The sequence below is a fragment of the Oryctolagus cuniculus genome, chromosome 6, assembly GCF_051225735.1.
Source record: "Oryctolagus cuniculus isolate XC-2025 breed Fujian yellow rabbit chromosome 6, ASM5122573v1, whole genome shotgun sequence".
Classification (NCBI taxonomy): Eukaryota; Metazoa; Chordata; class Mammalia; order Lagomorpha; family Leporidae; genus Oryctolagus; species Oryctolagus cuniculus.
This window is the reverse complement of record NC_142872.1, coordinates 47361920-47367205: the sequence shown is the minus strand read 5'-3', so window position 1 is coordinate 47367205 and position 5286 is coordinate 47361920.

Here is a 5286-nt window from a genome sequence, read left to right as displayed (position 1 = left end):
TGCTGCACCAAAAGTCCTCTTCCCTTTAGTTTCCTATTGGATGATAACGGAACTCTCCCGACTGACAGACACACCTATTCACCTATGCAGAGGTCATTTTCGTGTCTCTCTCTAAATGCTTCTAAACAATTTTGCAATTCACCAGTTAAGGCACACCTGTTTCTCTGGAAATAGAGAATGGGACAGTTTTTAGAAATTTAGTCCACCTCATTTTAGAGGTAGGACTTGCTTAGAAAATAATCAAATACTAGGAACAGCTTATAGAACTAGTTATCCTTATGGCTGTGTAGAAAGATGCTGTATTTCTCTCCTCCAGTGCATTCTGCATTTGGTTGCCCTGTGTGGACAAGTTTTAGTCAAAGTGGGATACTTCTAGTGAAGACTGAACAAACCCTGCTCTAAACTACATGCTGAGAGTTCTGTTCCTCTTCTTTGCCCTTAACACTGTTGTTGGTACCCTTTTTCTAACCCATTAAAAAAATATTTATATTATTTATTTGAAAGACAGTGTTAGAGATAACAGAGAGGAAGAGATCTTCCATCCATTGGTTTGCTCCTCAAATAGCTGCAATGGCTAGGGCTGGCCCATACAACAGCCAGGAGCCAGGAGCTTCAGCAGGTCTCCCACACAGGTGCAGGGACCCAAGGACTAGAGTCATCTCCTGTTTTGCCAGGTGCACTGGCAGGGAGCTGGATTGGAAGTGAAGCAACCAGAACTCAAACCAGTGCCCATAACCCACTACACCACAACACCAGCACACACTCCCCCCACCCCCCATTTCTTATGAATGCTTGGCCCTTTTGCTTCTGTTGTTAATAGAAATTGCTTTTCTATTGTTTTTTATATATTTTAAGAGTGGATGGCTTCTGTCTAGTTGGAAATAATGCCCATGAAAGTAGAAGAAATTCTGAGCCAATTCTAGATGGAAAATGCTCTTACTCCCCAAATGACGACTTGCCAAACTGAAACGATCCCTCTGAGTGGCATCAGGCCTGCTGATTTCCTTTGACAATCTTTTATCAGTGCCCTTGGAGTTAGGGAAACAGGCAGCATAAAGAGAGTAAAAGCCTGGACTAACAGCAAGCGCTCTGGGCTATGGTTCTCACCACTTCTCTGTAGTCTTTGGCCAGCCTTTGTTGTTCTGGGCTTCAGCTTCATCTGACACAATGATCTCCAAATCATCCTTCTGTTTGCACATCTGTATTTTTCACCTTTGCTACTGACTGGGTAATGAGCTTCCTATGTGTTTCGCTGGCCTGTGCCAAATATTAAACTTAGTTAAGGTTTGGTTCAGTACTGTATTCCCATTGTCTGACATGGGACAGGAGCTCTCTATCTACTGAGTGAGCAAATGAATTTAGCAGGTATCTGCTCATATAAACCTCATAGTTTTAAAATGGTAGAGAGTGCTGCTCTTTCTGGAGGCAGAGAGCATGGTTACTGCCTGCCAAGTGGATGAAGTCATTTTTGCAAGTTGTTTTTGTCTACTCAATTCAGAAAGTTTCACAAACAGAAATTACAAAGTTGGTGCCTTTGGTGAAATCTAGGCTGTTTAATTTTTTTAAAATTTTATTTGAGGCACACAAATTTCATGTATTTTATATATATAGATTTAGGAACTTACTGATAATTCTCACTCTACCCTCCCTCCTGCCCATGCTCCCACTCTTCTTGTGGGCTGTTGAGTTTTATTTTAATTGTTGTTTGGCCTAAGTGGTGCATTTAAAATGCCGTTTTTAAACATATTTGAATTGGGGGCCGGTGTGTGGCATAGCGGGTTAAGCTGCTACTTGCAATGCTGACATCCCATGTGGGAGCCAGTTTGTCCTGGCTACTCCACTTCCGATACAGCTCCCTGCTAATGGCCTGGGAAAAGCAGCCAAAGTTGGCCCAAGTGTTTGAGACCCTGCCACCCACGTAGAAGACCTAGAAGAAGCTCCTAGCTCCTGGCTTCAGCCTGGTTAAGTCCTGGCTGTTGCAGCCAGCTGGGGAGTGAACAAGCAGATGGAAGACCTCTGTCTCTGTCTCTCCTTCTCTCTCTGTAATTCTTTTACATAAATAAATATTAAAAGCAAAATGAAAAATTTCACATTAGTTGCCTATAGTTAGGAATTGCAAGGTTATCTATTGTACAAACTTGATTACTACCTTCTGCATGAAATGGGAAGAACTGACTGCTTGGGCTTTTCCCTCTTGCCTCTAGCAATTGGCATAAGCTGAGATGTGCTAGTTCACCCCAGTGCCCCTCCCCACCACCACCTGCTCCAAAAAATTAGATTGTTATCATCAAACACTTTATTCACATGGAAAATGCTGTAAGTGACCACTAGGCAAGTGGTCATAATTCTGTACTGATAAAAGTGAAAAAATGTAAGATATGAAAAACCAGGAGCAAGGTATACAAATTTGATATTTGTGAAAATATAGAATCTGTGTATCTTCACTTCTGTTTCATGGCAGTAAAACAGTAAAAAAAAAAAAACAGTAAAACAGTGGCAAAGAGTTTCATATAAATATAGAAGAGATCTTTAAAAAGTACTTAGAAAATATGTTTTATGGAAAAACTGCATGGATTTCAAAATTTTTTGCACTAAACTAAACTTAGATTTTTTTTTAAAGTTTATTTATTTATTCAAGAGGTCAAGAGACAGAGAGAGGGACCTCCCAGTCACTGGTTCACTGTCCAAATGCCTGCAATGGCTGGGGCTGAGCTGGAGTCAAAGCTGGGAACCAGAAATACAATCTAGGTCTCTTACATGGGTGGCAGGAACCTAATAACCTGAGGTATCACTGTTGCCTCCAGGGACTGCATTCACAAGAAGCTGGAGCCAAGAGCAGGAGGTAGGAGTAGAACCCAGGGACTCCAACCTGGGACATGAGTGTCTTAACCAGTAGGCCAAATGTCCTCCCATCTCATGTTTTCATTTCCATTTTTCTACTAACTTATTGAAGTAGCCTCATATTTTCAAAATGGGCCTACATGTGAATGTTTCGCTCTATATCACCAAGTCAGACCATGACCTGTCTCAATCTCTGGTGGGCATTGGAAGCAGGTTTGGAAACACAAAAATATACATGCCTGGGGTCAACTCCATAGATTCTGATTGAGTAGATTTGGGGTGGAGGCTGAGCACCTGTTTGTTTTCTTTTTATAAATTTTTCAGACGATTCTGATCATACGGAAAAATGAGAATCTTTGGTTTAGAGCAAAAGTTTTATTTCAGTGAGGGGGGCCCCTTTTTCTTGGAACTACTCTTTTATAGAAGAACGTTCTTAGAAAAGAAACGCATACAAGGAGGACGTTTGTCTCTGTAGAACTTCTGTGGCTACAGATTTTGGTAAATATTACAGCAAGCACCTGATCAATGTGTAATGTAGGTGCACATGTGAGATCTGCTTAGTCTACCAGCCATTTAGATTGACCCAGCAAAATCTGAAACTATTTATATTTGAAGGCTAAAAGAGGTCCAGGTCCCCCCTCCCCCAGGCAGATAGTATTAATGATCCATAGAAGTTTGGAAGTAAACTTGCATTCAGAGACCTGCATCTTTAGTACCGTTTTACAAGAGGCCGGTCAACAGCCTTTGCAAAGTCACAATTGATGGCAAGGCAGGAAAGAGTGCTCAGATCTGAATTCCAGTCCAGTTCTCTTTCTATTGCACCTTGTCATCTTAAAAAAGATTGGAGGGGCAGACGTTCAGATGCCCTATACCACTCCCTGTGATACCAGCATCCCATGTCCCAGCGCTGATTCAAGTCACTGCTCTGCCTCTGATCCAGCTTTCTGCTAATGCGCCCGGGAAGGCAGCAGATGGTGGCCCAAGTATCTGGGACCCTACCACCCACGTGATATACCTAGATGGAATTCCTGGCTCCTGGCTTGAGCCTGCCTTTGCCTCAGATCAGCCTCTTGTTTCCATTTGGAGAGTGAGCCAGCAGATGGAAAATTCTTCTTTCTTCCTTCCTCCCTCCCTTCCCTCCCCCTCCCCCTCACTTTTTTGTTTCTTTTCTTTTTTCTTTCTTTTTTTTTCACTCTTTCTCTCATTCTGCCTTTCAGATAAATAAATCTTTTTTAAAAAAGAAAGATCCCAATGTCTATGTTCCTTATGTTGCATTCCAAAGGATGGTTTTATTAAACTTCAAAGTGTTGCATATTAGCTTGGGTGAAAAGAAAAAACAGTGAGAATTTCTCGGATATCATAGTGTTTAAAATTAACAATTTGAGATAAAAATTTTGCAAATTGTACAAAAAGGGAAAACAACCAATAAATCAAAGTTGGGATGTAGAATGAACTTTGATATATGGAAGTTAGAAGGTGCTGGCTGTAAGGTATCCTTGTAGCATTTAAGAGGAAAATATTCTCTGGGTATTAGAGCCACAAAACTGGGCAGACCACAGACTCAGATTTTTGTAGGAACAGCTGGGAAGTGTTTGAGACAGAGGTGTCAAGCCTTGGTTTAGAGAATTCTAAAATATAAAACTGCTTCCTTCTCAGGGTTAGTTTTAAATCATTCTAAGAGGCACACATGAGATGTAAACATTATAAATTCCCATTATCTCTCCAGTTGCTTCATAAATCTTCGCCAAAGCTCTTAGTTTTCCTTAATTACCCTGGAACTCCTCCCCTCTCCCTAAAAATGAAGCCCAGCTGAAATTTTAAGGGGACAGAGTTATTTTTGTTATTATGAGGTATATCATGCAGCTCAAATGGAAGTGAACTTGCAAGATGGGATCCTCTGTTTGTATTTTGTGCTGGTGAATGGGGTGTGGGGGGGAGGATTGACATCTAAAAGGCTGTGTGTATTAGGAAGGATGTTGACAACCGACGGAAGCCAATTAACTGAGTTAATTTGTATCATAACATTTAAAACTTTCAATCTGTATTTTGCAGGCCCACAGCCTGCCTCTGCATCATTGCCATTTATCTTTTTTTATGGATTTAATTTTTTATGGTTTCTTGCACAGTTAAGGAGAAAGCAAGCAAATCACAGCTGAAGAAATGATACCTAGGGAAGGAATTTGGCGTGGGCGTTTAGCATAGCAGTTAATATGCCAGTGGAGACACCTGTGACTCACATCAGAGTCCCTGGGTTTGAATCTCGGCTCTCACTCCTGACTGCAACTTCTGCCAGTGCAGACACAGGGAGGCAGCAGGTGACTACTGACTCCCGCCTTCAACCACACTCCCCACCCCTGGACCTTGCAGGCAGTTGGAGAGTAAGCCAGGAGAACTCTCTCTCTCTCTCTTTCTGGTTCTCAAATGATCAACATTGAATATTACACA